The following is a 14,882-nucleotide window of genomic DNA, read 5'->3' as shown; positions in this document are numbered from 1 at the left end:
TGATTTTTTTTTATTTTTATAATCAATTTATAAATCAAACTTACATAATGAGGCAACTGCTACATTCTTTCAAAGCTGTTATTTGGAAACAGGGAGAAATCTTGATCCCACTGAAGTCAATGGCAAAGTTTCTGTTGATTTCAAGAGGGACAGGAGTTCACCCAAATAATCTAGGTGTCTGTCTAATCCTACAATTAATTTCAGCAATATTTTAGGAAAGAGCTTGAAAATTGGCCAGGCAGGGTGTTCAACAAGTTTAAAGGTTTGATCTGTTATGGCTGCTTCCAGCACCCAGCTTTTTGGATGATTATCTGTCTTACAGTGGCTAGTACTTCTTGGTTCCAAATAAGCCTGTAAGGAAATAAAGGCATCACTTCTAAGGGGAGTTTGGCAGTTCTTTCTCATCTGGAACTAAGAAATGCAGAATCATGTGTAAAGGAAGTATATATGGGGTGTATATATGTGTCAATGTGTGCATATTGTGTGTGTGTGTGTGTGTGTGTGTGTGTGTGTGTGTGTGTGTGTGTGTGTTAGAACAAAAAAGTTGATTCAGGTCACCACCAAATTGAAGAGAAAGTTGGTTTCTTTTTGCCCATGGTTATACTGAAGACGCTCAAGAAAATGAAAAGATCTTTCCATCATTTGTAGGGAGAAAAAGAAAATCTGTTATATTTGTTTTGTTCTGGACTGTGTCATGCTTGGAATGAGTTCTTTAACATTGAACTACAGAGACAGAGATGCAGGAGGTAGCATCTCCCTGTTTTATTTCATTTCACTCCTGGGACAGAACAAATCTAATCCAGCAGTGTAAGAAAAACAATACAAGTCTTGGCTAGCTATTAATTTTCTTCAATAAGAGTTCACTTGGACAGATCCTCACTACTGTCTGACCAAAAAATACTAGATAATTTGATTTTTGCTTAGCCAACCCTCTTTTATTTCCTCTGTTCTCTTGCTGCTGTTTTTTAAAGTCCTTTTTACGTTAATCCAACAATGGAAACCACCCCCACCACCACCCCACGCACACACACCTTTGGTGATGGTTTAATGTTACGGTTATACCTGCTATTTATCATTGATGTGGCTTCATCCAATTGTAGAAACATTATTACATATGATCACTAAAAAATCAAAAAGCTGCCCTCTTTTGTATCTTATGATGTAGAGACCAACCTAGCAGACTTTTCCCATGTATATAGTTCCGTGGGTAATACCCTTAGTTGGTATATAAGTGATGTGTGTTTTGAAATTGGTTCTGTGTTTTGAAGGAGTTACATTTTTGTCTCTCAGAGTGGTAGCCGTATTAGTCTGCATCAGCAAAAACAACAAGGAGTCCTTGTGGCACCTTAGAGACGAACACATTTATTTGGGCATAAGCTTTCTTGGGCTAAAACCCACTTCATCAGATGCATGGGGTAGAAAATACAGTAGGCAGGTATAAATATACAGCACATGAAAAGATGGTAGTTGCCTTACCAAGTGGGGGGGTCAGTGCTAATGAGCCAATTCAGTTAAGGTGGAAGTGGCCTGTTCTCCACAGTTGACAAGAAGGGGTGAATACCAAGGGAGGGGAAATCACTTTTGTAGTGCTAATAAGGCCAATGCAATCAAGGTAGCCCATTTCAAAGAGTTGACAAGAAGATGATACTCTGCTGATACTCACACTGGCTCATTAGCACTGACCCCGCACTTGGTAAGGCAACTCCCATCTTTTCATGTGCTGTGTGTTTATATCTGCCTACTGTATTTTCCATTCCATGCATCTGATGAAGTGGGTTTTAGCCCACGAAAGCTTATGCCCAAATAAATGTGTTAGTCTCTGAGGTGCCACAAGGACTCCTCATTATTTTTGTCTCTGTTCAGTAGTTTCACCACTTATAATTTCTCTTATAATTATGCGGCAGCCCCTGTTCCTACTTAGATTAGGCAGGGCCAATGCATAATGACTCCATAAGGTAGCGACATCATTAGGAGATGCTGAAAAATATTAGCAGATGCCTTCTGAGCCAGCTCAGGTGTGATATTTAAAACAAAAACAAAAAGACAAGTTTCTTTTTACATTTTTCTCCAAATGAGTCAGTCATTTATCCTATCTTCATCTCACCATGAAGAAAATCCACATTTACCAACATCACCCCCTTGCTATCATAGGCCATATCTACACTATAGGAACTATAACAGCATAGCTACAGCACTGTAGTTATGCCAGCAGAACCCCATAGTGTAGATGCAGCCTCCAACAATAGAAGACGTCTTTTGGTTGCTGTACGAACCCTATCTCCCAGAGCAACGGTATTTCCCTATACTTAGATAGGAAATAACTGATATCATAGATATTGTGCTGAGATGTTACCAGAAGCCTGTTAAATGTTTATTAGCGTTGCTTTCTTCATTTTGTATTTGTTTAATGATAACAATCCCTATTCTTTTTCCCCTAATGAATAATGGATCTTAGCTTAAAAGAACAGTGACAATCCCCACTGGCCTACCAGCCACATCTGAGTAGCAATTCTCTTTTAATCAACTATTGGCCAGATGCTTTTCTGTGCAAAAAGGTGTAAATGCCCCCAGTGTCTGTAAAATTCTATGAGAAAAAACTTGCTATGGAATTTTAAGTACAGCATTTACATCATGTACAGGGGGAGAACATGCTGAATTGACAGCCAGTCGAGGTGGTTAACCAAGTGTAGATTGGGACACAAACATTTAAATTTAAATCAAGAAGATGAGATCCTTTGAGCAATACACGTCTATTTTGGAGAAGACATGCAGGAAATGTGGCAAAAGTATTGAAACATTGTGCAGGAATAGGAATGGTGGTAATGTTTGAAAAGATCCTGTGGATGTTGACAAATATCAAAGGGATGAAATATAAGCATATAATCAGCACAGAACAAATGACCACACTACCTGCCTTCAGACAGAGAAGGGAGTGAAAATAGATGGAATATAGACAAAAGGGTGTGTGGGGGAGCTGGGAGAGAGAAAAGTAGAGAAAAGGAAAGACAGGGAACATGGGGAAATGTGGAATAGAGGAAAATGTTGTTGAGATGCAATAGGAGAAACTATTGAACATTACTGAAAAAATTAGACTGAGAAATAAAAAAAGACTTGAAAAAGAAAGAGGAAAAGATGCAATGGTAATGTATATACTGTAAAAGGAAACCAAAAATTGATGGAAGGACAAAGAAAGGAATGAGAAAAAAATAGAAGCCAGGAGACACAGCGGGCCAGATTTTTCCACTGACTGGCACAGTATGTAGTTATTTATGCTCATACAAAGTGGATGTAAAACACTATTAGGTGAAATAGCTTTACTCTCCTTTTGAACAGATATAAATGATTAGCCATGGTGTAAGGCAGGGGAGAATAAATTCCAGTGATGAATATCATTTTTGTGGTATTGTGACTTCATGTATGTCGGACTAATGCACACACAAGTTAGAAGGGCCCCATTTAGTCTTAATATTTTTGTGTGCAAGTGAGGCAAGAATTTAGGAGGAAAAAATACTCTTTGTAAGCAGGCCTCTAAGAACCTAGTATCTCCTCTACAGTTAGCCAGACCCCACCTCTATCTCAAGTGAAAGTAAACTTTTTTTTTTAAATTTGGTTTATGAACTTCAAATACTTTATTGTGTGGATGGCACTTTAGGAATAAGCTGTATAGGTCTCACTACATCCAGAACTAGTACTATGCTTCTGTTCACTTTGCATTATTACTCAGATTCAGATATTTTAATTTCAGAAGAGACAACTATTGATCCTTTAGTCCAGGGATGGTCAACCTGAGCCTGAGAAGGAGCCATAATTTACTGATGTACATTGCCAAAGAGCCACAGTAATATGTCAGCAGCACCCCATCAGCTCCCCCACCCCTACTCCCAGCACCTCCTTCCCACTAGCAGCCCTGCTGATCAGCATCTCCCCCTCCGTCCCTGCACCTCCCGATCAGCTGTTTTGTGGCATGCAGGAGGCTCTGGGGTGGGGAGATGGGGAGGGAGGAGGGCATGGCAGGCTCCGGGGAGGGGTCGGGAAGGGGTGGAGTGGGGTCAGGGCCTGTGGCAGAGCCAGGGGTTCAGCAGTGAGCACCCCCCAGCACATTGGAAAGTTGGTGCCTGTAGCTCCAGCCCCGGAGTCGGTGCCTATACAAGGAGCCGCATATTAACTTATGAAGAGCAGCATGTGTCTCCGGAGCCACAGAGTGGACACCGCTGCTTTATTCCGACATCCCGCATAACACAGACCACAGAACTTCACCCAGTAATTCCTCTTTCAGGACCAATAAGTAGGGCCCTACCAAATTGACAGTCCATTTTGGTCAATGTCATGGCCATAGGATTTTAAAAATCATACATTTCATGATTTCAGCAATTTAAATCTGACATTTTACAGTGTTATAATTGTAGGGGTCCTGACCCAAAAAGGATTTCTGTGGAATGGTCATAAGGTGTCAAGGTTCCTTCCCCACTCTGAACTCTAGGGTACAGATGTGGAGACCTGCATGAAAAAAACCCTCAGATTATTCTTACCAGCTTAGGTTAAAACTTCCCCAAAACTATTTTACCTTTTGTCCCTGGACTTCATTGCTGCCACCACCAAGCATCTAACAAAATATAACCGAGAAAGAGCCCAGTTGGAAACGTCTTTCCCCCCAGAATCCCCCCAAGCCCTACACCCTCTTTCCTGGGGAAGGCTTGATAAAAATCCTCACCAATTTGCATAGGTGAACACAGACCCAAACCCTTGGATCTTAAGAACAAGGAAAAAGCAATCAGGTTCTTAAAAGAAGAATTTTAATTGAAGAAAAAGTAAAAAAGAATCACCTCTGTAAAATCAGGATGGTAAATACCTTACAGGGTAATCAGATTAAAAACATAGAGAATCCCTCTAGACAAAACCTTAAGTTACCAAAAAGACACAAAAAACAGGAATATACATTCCATTCAGCACAACTTACTTTATCAGCCATTTACACAAAACAGAATCTAATGCATATCTAACTAGATTGCTTATTAACCCTTTACAGGAGTTCTGACCTGCATTCCTGCTCTGGTCCCAGCAAAAAAAAAAAAAAAAGAAAAAAAAAGAAAAAGAAAAAACCACACAGACAGACAGAGAAAACCCTTTGTTTCCCCCCTCCCAGCTTTGAAAGTAGCTTGTCTCCTCTTTGGTCATTTTGGTCAGGTGCCAGCGAGGCTATCTTTAGCTTCTTAACCCTTTACAGGTGAAAGGGTTTTTCCTCTGGCCAGGAGGGATTTAAAGGTGGTTAGCCTTCCCTTTATATTTATGACACAAGGTTATTGTAGGGGGGTTGCGGTACTGCTACCCTTACTTTTGCACTCCTGCTGGTGGCAGCGCTGGGCAGCTGGAGAGCGGCAGCTGCTGGCTAGGAGCCCAGCTCTGAAGGCAGAGCCGCTGCCAGTAGCAGCACAGAAGTAAGGATGGCATGGTATGTTATTGCCACCCTTACTTCTGCACTGCTGCCTGCGGAGATGGGTCCTCAGTCAGCAGCCACAACTCTCCAGCCACCCAGCTCTGAAGGCAGCAGTGCAGAAGTAAGGGTGGTGTGGTATGGTATTGCCACCCTTACTTCGGTGCTGCTGCTGCCAGAGTGCTGCCTTCAGAGCTGAGCACTGGGCTAACAGCTGTTCTCCGGCCACCCAGCTCTGAAGGCAGTGCAGAAGTAAGGGTGGCAATAGTGCAACCCCCCATAAAATAACCTTGCAAACTCCCTGCAATTCACTTTTGGGTCAGGACCCCCAATTTGTGAAACTGTGGTCTCCCCAGTGAAATTTATATAGTATAGGATAAAAGCAAACAAAAGACCAGATGTCACTGTCTGTGATGTGTTTTTCATGGCCATGAATTTGGTAGGGCCCTACCAATAAGTTAGTGAGTTCCTACATTAAGTCCCAAACATCCAATCTAGGTAATAGACTAGGTAAAATACTAGGTAATACATCTCAAACTCTGTTAAATTGTTCTAATGACCAGTGTAACTTGCACTGTTAAAAATGTGTGCCTTGTTTACAGGTTGTTTTTTTTTTTACCTCAGATTCCAGTGATTTGGATTTTGTTATGCCATTGTCCAATAGATTAAAGTATCTTGTTATTCTTAACTATGACTTCCTGATGTGTCATAAATATAAAGGGAAGGCTATCCACTTTTAAATCCCTCCTGGGCAGAGGAAAAAAAAAAAAACCTTTCACCCATAAAGGGTTAAGAAGCTAAAGATAGCTTCTCTGGCACCTGACCAAAATGACCAATGAGGAGACAAGATACTTTCAAAGCTGGGGGGGGGGGCAGGGACAAAGGGTTCTCTCTGTCTGTGTGTGTTTTTTTTTTTTTTTTTTTGCAGGGACCAGAGCAGGAATGCAGGTCAGAACCCCTATAAAGGGCTAAAAAGCAATTTAGTTAGATATGCATTAGATTCTGTTTTGTGTAAATGGCTGATAAAGTAAGTTGTGCTGAATGGAATGTATATTCCTGTTTTTTGTGTCTTTTTGGTAACTTAAGGTTTTGTCTAGAGGGATTCTCTATGTTTTTAATCTGATTACCCTGTAAGGTATTTACTATCCTGGTTTTACAAAGGTGATTCTTTTACTTTTTCTTCAATTAAAATTCTTCTTTTAAGAACCTGATTGCTTTTTCCTTGTTCTTAAGATCCAAGGGTTTGGGTCTGTGTTCACCTATGCAAATTGGTGAGGATTTTTATCAAGCCTTCCTCAGGAAAGGGGGTGTAGGGCTTGGGAGGATTCTGGGGGGAAAGACGTTTCCAAGCGGGCTCTTTCCCTGTTATATATTTGTTAGACACTTGGTGGTGGCAGCAATGAAGTCCAGGGACAAAAGGTAAAATAGTTTGTACCTTGGGGAAGTTTTAACCTAAGCTGGTAAGAATAATCTGAGGGTTTTTTTCATGCAGGTCTCCACATCTGTACCCTAGAGTTCAGAGAAGGGAGGGAACCTTGACATAGTGGCAGAGCGGTGGGATTAACTTGACATCATTTTGAGATATTTTGAACAAGAAGCACAGATTTTAAAAAAGGACCATTTTTTCCCCTTTGGGCTGCTGGAAAGCAGGTTTTAAGCTGAAAGCAGTTAGAGTTTTTTTGTCTCTGCTTGGGGGCCAGAGCAGAGACAAAAGGGAATTGTCTTTTGTGAGCTGGAGTTTTCTCTACCTGAAGGCAGAGTAGTTAACCTCCTGCAGGGAAATTCACAAGTCTTCACAGACCTGAAGAGATGGGTTGTTTTTTTTTAATCTAAGAGCAACTAGCGGCTTTTTCTGTCTATTTGCCTGGAGACAAAGGTGTTAGGTTTTTTTTAAGGATTTTTCTGTAGGCTGGCAACCACTTTCAGAGAACATAGATATCCAGTTACAGCACAACCTATTTTTTTTTTGACAAGCCAAGTTTTTGTTTCTTTGTTTTATTTCTAACTCTCGGGTGTAAAGTTAGTTAAAAAAGAGAGGCAACCATGACAGAAACCAAGGCATCCAGAGGAAAGACACCCAGAGGAAAGCAGTATTCTTAACTATGACTTCATGTTGTATAAATTACTTTTGACTTCTCTACCTGATTATTGCATTTATCTAGTGTTCAGCATGGAATTTCCTTGGTTTATTAAATGAATAAAAATTGCCTGAGTAATTTTAAATTACTCTATGTGTAATTATTTATTCTGATGCCATTTAAACACTGGTTGTGCTGACACATGGCATCCCAAAGCCATGTCATGCTTTACCATGGTTCACCTCATCATTAGTATTTCCACTGAGAAAACCTGGGTAGGAGTAGGACTTTACGGTGCATATAAATGTTTTTGAGATTAAATGTTCACAATTATTTTAGTTCTCAGTGTAGTCTATGAAACAAGGTTACTGGCCCAGTAGGGAGATATAGGGAGGGAACTGTAGATGTGATATATCTTGATTTTGGTAAGGCTTTTGACAGACTCCCATATAACATTCTCTTTAGCAACTAGGGAAAGATGGTTTAGATGATGTTACTGTACGAAGAGTGCATAACTGATTTAGAGACTGTAGTCAAAGACTAATTATCAATGGTTCACTAGGAGAAAGTATTTAGCAGGATCTGTTGTATTAATTTAAATGGAACAAATAGGCCAAAGGTGTTAACATGACCCAGTCACAGTCCAACATTAAATAGTATTAAACAAAGTTTGGTATTCGGAGACCTCAGCCTGCTTAGTACCATGTCAAACACACCATTAAAAATCCTTTTAACCTTTTTATTAAAGATACAGATAAGAAAGAAAAACAGTTTAAAGCCTTTGAAATGTAAATTATTAAATAAGGCTTTCATTTTAACCACATTTCTTGTTCTCTTTCCCTTTTAGCTAGAGAGTTTTGAGAAGGAAAAACCTGATTGTTTGACAGTCTCTTAGATGGTATCAAAGATGTGATTAACTCCTTTTAGGGAAAAGAGAAGAAGTTAGTTGAGACAAACTAGAGCTGTTGTTGATGCTGCTGTTAAAGTCTGGTCCCGTTTTATCTCAGGTAGCATTTAGGATTCAGTGGGAGTTGGTAGGGATGGTGATGTAGTCTGGATCTCTTTCTCTGGGCTGGTCAGGACATCCCTCAGGATTAGGACAAAAGAAGGTTCGGGGTCCCAGGAGATGATAGGGGTGGCAGCCATAATATTGAAGCTTACTCCAGTAGCCTCTGTCTGTTCTTCCATCTTTTCCCTGCAAAGTCTTTCTTTAGGACCCAGAAATAAAGTGATGGGTGGTGTAGCGATGCAAGACTCACCCCTGCGGCGCCTCCTGCTGGTCATCCAGGGAATTAGCGTTCCAGCCTCCAGAGCGCCCTCTGCAAGCCAGTGTCCCACTGCCACTGGGCCCTGAATACCTCCTGGACCCGCATGCCCCCTTTCATGCTGGTATTCTGCCACCTGCAGTACCCCAAACAGATCTGGGTCTCCCCTCCCCAGGGAGCCCCCAACCCTCTCCCCCACCTTGCTTCAGTCCATGGCCACTGCCAGTCATCACCTAGCCCCTGTTCCCTGGGGCCGACTGCAGTGTAAGCACCACTCATCATAGGGAAGGGGGGTTTGGACCTGCTGCTTCTGCCTACCCCTTGGGCTGCCCTCTGAAACCCCAGTACCTATGTGGCCTTACTCTAGGCTTGCAGCCTGGGGGTATTCCAGGCCAGAACTCCCCCAGCTCCTCTGGCCTTCCCCCAGCCCTGCTCCACCTCAGGTGCTCTCTCAGCTTCCCAGCAGCCGGGCCCCTCTCTCTCAGCAAGGTAGAAGGAGAGTTTCTCTGCTCCTGGCTTCCCTGGCTTTTATAGGGCCAACTGGGTCTGTTTGGGGCATGGCCACACCTGAGGCTGTCTCCCAATCAGCCCAGCTTTTCCCCTGCCCCAGCCCTCTCCCAAGGCAGTTTTAAGCCCTTCCGGGCAGCAGTGGGTGACCACCCCACTACAGGTGGAATAGCCAGTCCCTTTATTTGTACACCAATTAGGCCTACCTTCATTCGGTTCATTAATTTCCAGTGCCACAGCATGATTTCAATGAAGTCCCTGAATTATATCAGTAGGTCTTTTTCAGTTAGACAAATTCAGTTTGTCTCCTGTTTTTACCTTTTCCTATCAACATTTGTTGTTATAGAGATATTTTATGAACTTTCACATACTTTTCACATTGAGTATTACAATTAGGGTACATTTTAAGGCCCACTTGTTACAACAGGCCCTGCAGGGGTCTGTCCTTAGTCTGATACTAGTCAATATTTTCATTAATGACTTGGATAATGGAGTAGAGAGTATGCTTTAAAATTTGCAGATGACACCAATCTGGGAGAGACTGCTGGCACTTGGGTGGACAGGATTAGAATTCAAAATAACCTTGACAAATTGGAGAACTGGTCTGAAATAAATAAGATTAAATTCAGTAAAGACAAGTGTAAAGTACTACACTTAGATTGTTTCTACACTTCGAGCTAGAGGTGTTATTTCCCTGCTTGTGAACGCATATTCACACTAGTTCTCATCGAGTTAGCATGAGCGTAAATATCAGTGTAGCCACAGTAGCACAGATAGGCCTGGTCTACACTGAGAGAAAGGGGGAGGGCAGTTAAGTCAGTCTAAGTTACGCAAATTCAGCTACAAACATAGCGTAGCTGAAGTCAACATACTTAGAGCTACTTACTGCAGCGTCTTCACTGCCGTAGGTTGACTGCTGACGCTCCCCCGTCAACTCCTCCTCCTAAGCTTCTTGCTCCAGTGGAGTACTGGAGTCAACGGGAGAGTGCTCAGTGGTCGATTTATCGCATCTTCACTAGACGTGATAAATCAACCCCTACTGGATCGATCGCTCCGGAGGTAAGTGTAGACATGCCCATAGTGGCAGAGGAGGCATGGCTCAGGAGTTTCCTGTAACCGCTCTCCATCTCCTCTCTGCCCCTTGCCAGTTATTACTAATAGGTGTCTGGCTCATATTCTTGAGAAAAGAAGACTGATCAGGGACCTGATGAGTCTTCAGATATATTAAAGGCTGTTATAAAAAGGATGTTGATTGATTGTTCTCCATGTCCACTGAATGTAGAACAAGAAGCAATCAGCTTAATCTGGAGCAGGAGAGACTCAGGGTATATCTATACTACCAGCTGGATAGGTGGGCAGCGATCGATCCAGTTGGGGTTGACTTATCGCATCTAGTCTAGATGTGATAAATCAACCCCTGAGTGCTCTCTTGTTGACTCCTGTACTACAGCACCGCGAGAGGTGCAGGCAGAGTTGATGGGGGAGCAGCAGCAAGTTGACTCACCGTAGTGAAGACACCATAGTGAGTAGGTCTAAGTACTTCGACTTCAGCTTCCTTATTCACATAGCTGAAGTTGTGTAACTTAGATCGATCCTCCCCACCTAGTGTAGACCAGGTCTTAGATTAGATATTAGGAAAAACTAGATATTAGATTAGATTAGATATTAGGAAAAACTTTCCATCTATATTACATACTCATACACACAACTTCACTTCCCCTCTAAACCAGTTATATATAATATAAACAAATGTGTGAAAAGGGGGAAGTTGATAGTAATGAATATAAATCAGAAGTTAGAAATTGTAGAAAATTGATAAGTGAAGCAAATGGACACGAGGAGAAATATATGGTCAGAAGAATTAAATATAATAAGAAGGATGTTTTTTAAATATATTGGTAACAAAAAGGAATCCTAACAATTGTATTTAGATGGAAATTGTAGAATTATCAATAATAATGCAGAAAAGGCAGAAGTGCTCAATAAATATTTCTGTTCCATATTTGTGAAAAAAAACAGATGAATCAGTCTCATCATATAGTAGTGATAACACACTTTCCATTCCACTATTATCACTAGAGGATGTTAAACAGAAGCTGCTAATATTAGACATTTTTAAATCAGCAGATCCAGGTAACTTGCATCAAGGTGTTTTAAAAGAGCTGGCTGAGGAGTTCACTGGACTGTTAATATTGATTTCCAATAAGTCTTGGAGCATTAGGGAAGTTCCATAAGACTGGATGAAGCTAATGTGTAAGTTTTAAAAAATGGTAAAGCAGGTGACCTGGGTAATTATAAACTTCTCAGCCTGACATTGATCCCAGGCAAGATAATAGAGCTGCTGAGACAGGACTCAATTAATAAAGAATTAAAGGAGGATAATGTAATTAATGCAAATCAAAAGGTTTATGGAAATAGATCCTGCCAAACTAACTTGATATCTTTTTTTTTCTAATAAGATTACAAATTTGGTTGATAAAGGTAACAGTGTGGACGTAATATACTTAGACTTCTGTATGTCATTGACTTGTACCACATGAAACTTTAATCAAAAAGCTAAAATGATATAAAATTAACATGACACACATTAAATGGTTTTAAAATAGGGTTCACAATGTAACTGTAAATGGGGCATTGTCCTCAAGTGGGTGTGTTTCTAGCAGGGTCTCACAGGGATCATTCTTGGCCCTACACTATTTAACATTTTTATCAATGACCTGGAAGCAAACATAAAATAATCACCAATAAAGTTTTCAGATGACATACAAACTGGAGGGAGAGGTAAATAATGAAGACAGATCACTGTTTAAGAGTGATTTAGATCATTAGGTAAACTAGGTGCAAGAAAATAAAATGTGTTTTAATATGGCTAGATGTAAGTGCATCTAGGAACAAAAAATGTAGGCCATACTTACAGGATGGGGGACTGTATCCCAGAGAAACAATGACTCTAAAAAAAGATACTCAGCTCCCAGTGAAATGATGTGGCCGAAAAAATGAATCCAATCCTGGGTGGAAATCTTGAGTAGGAGTATTTTACCTCTGTGTTTGGCACTCATGCAAGCACTGCTGAAACACTGTGTCCAGTTCTGGTGCCCACAATTGGGAAAGATATTGATAAATTGGAAAGGGTTCAGAGAAGAGCCTTGATAATGATTAAAGGATTAGAGAACATACCTTGTGGGGTACATCTACACAGGTCAGCCATGGTTTTTTCTTTGCTGTGTAGACATACCCATAGTGATAGACTTAAGGATCTTACACTATTTAGTTTAACAAAGAGAAGGTTAGGGGGTGACTTGATTACTGTCTATGAATATCCACCTGGGGGACATATATTTAATAGTACAGAAAGGTATAACACAATCCAATGACTGGAAGTTGAAGCTAAACAAATTCAGACTGGAAATAAGACATACATTTTTAACAGTGAGAGTAGTTTACCAAGGGTCCTATGTATTCTCTGTCACTGACAATTTTAAAATCAAGGTTGGATGTTCTTCTAAAACATATGCTTTAGGAATTATTATCTATAGCCTGTGCTATATAGGAGGACAGACTAGATGATCACAATGGTTCCTTCTGGCCTTGGAATCTACAAAATTAACATTGTACTTCTCAGAATGAGGAGATGTTATACTGTAAAGTGTTATTTACAGTCTTTATCTATTGTATTGCAGCTCCATAAGAAACAAATGTTTCACTTCTCCAACTTCAAAGTAAGTGAAACTTGAGGTTCTTAAATAAACTGAGTTTAGTCAATAACTTGTAGCCATTCAGTGAAGAATACCTGATATTCCAGTGGCTAAAATTGAAAGGAACTTCTAAATATTACTCACACAACTCTGTTCTTTCATCAGTCATGCCAAAGAGACGTTTGCAAATGAAACGTACACATAAATGCCATCTGTCCATTCTTGGAGAGGGAGGGGGAAAACAACTTTATAGCTAAACGGAAAAAAAAAACACCTTTGTATTTAATTAGCCACTTAAAATTTAAAAAAAACAAAATCTTCCTGTTTGACAGAAACAAATATTGTTACTTTAAAACAAATAACTTTTTTCATAAGGCATTTTAATGAGGGCTGTTTTCTTTTTTTTTACATTCCCTTTGATTCTGTTCAATTTTCAGTTCTCTGCTATGGGATTTTTTTGCCTACTTCCACCCAGCTGTTCAGTGAGCCCTTATCTGGATGCATCTGGCAAACAACAAATATGAGCTATAGGACTAGGCTTTTATATTAGCATGATAAGAGGGGCAAAGCACCGGAGAAACATTTGTACCCTAAATCTTTCCCTTTTGTTGAGAAAAAGTGGTTCTTTTCTCATTTGTGCTTCTTCACTCATTTCCAAGAGAGACAATTGGTTCAGAATAAAAAAGTTACTGTCTGACATTCAGAGACATTTTTCAAGGACACAGTATCCCTAGGGCTCTCCCTTCTTTTGAGCAGTAATTTGGTGCCTGAAATTGTGTACCTCAAAACTGCAATGAATGTTTTGGAGTTATTGCTATAATACCATTTTTCAGATATAGTAATTTCTTAGGTCCTGATTCTGCAAGTGGCTCTGGTCAGATTTGGGAGTGTGTGCACTCTCAGAAGCAGTTGCAGGATTTGGAGCTTCATCTTGGTCTACAACACAGAATTAGTACTACACTACAATGCTGCTTCTGTCAATGTAAGTTGACCACTACCCTGACCTAACAACTCCATCTCCACAAGAGTTGTAGCACTTAGGTCGATGCAGTGAGGGCAGCATAGTCTATGTGTAGACACTGTGTTATTTACATTGCCTGTTGGCTGTCCACACTACACCCCCACCGACAGAGGGGATATACTGTGAACATGAACCACTGCAGTAATTACTGCAGTGGCTGTATGTCCACCCAACTTATCTCAACTTAATTTTGTAGTGTAGACAAGGACTTAGTCATTGTCTTCTTCTTTTTCCTTTATGCAGCTTTTCCTAATGAGGGTCATGGTGGCAACAGGGAGAGTAGCGAGGACCAGATCTTTTTCTCCAAAACAGGTTCCAGCTCCTCCTGGGGGATTCACCAAAGTTCCCAGGCCAGCCAGGAGATCTAATCCCTCCAGCATGTCCTGGGTTGGCCTCAGGGCCTCCGCCCAGTAGGACATGCCCAGTAGAGTTCCAACAGAAGCCTCTCAGCCCTGGTCTACCCTAAGAGGGGGGGATCAATCTAAGTTATGCAACTTCAGCTACGTGCATAATGTAGCTGAAGTCAACGTACTTCGATCGATTTACTGTGGTGACTTCACTGCGGTGAGTTGACTGCTACCACTACCCTGTTGACTCTGCTTGAGCCTTTTGTGGCGCTGGAGTACAGGAGTCGACAGAAGAGCACTTGGGGATTGATTTATTGTGTCTAGACTAGATGCGATAAATAGATCCCCGTTGGATCGATCACTACCTGCCGATCCGGCGGGTAGAGTTGCCATATTTGGGGTCGGGAAGGAATTTTCCTCCAGGGCAGATTGGAAAAGGCCCTGGAGGTTTTTCGCCTTCCTCTGTAGCATGGGGCACAGGTCACTTGCTGGAGGATTCTCTGCTCCTTGAAGTCTTTAAACCATGATTTGAGAACTT

Source organism: Lepidochelys kempii, chromosome 2, assembly GCF_965140285.1.
Source record: "Lepidochelys kempii isolate rLepKem1 chromosome 2, rLepKem1.hap1, whole genome shotgun sequence".
Classification (NCBI taxonomy): Eukaryota; Metazoa; Chordata; order Testudines; family Cheloniidae; genus Lepidochelys; species Lepidochelys kempii.
Note: the sequence above shows the minus strand (reverse complement) of the source record.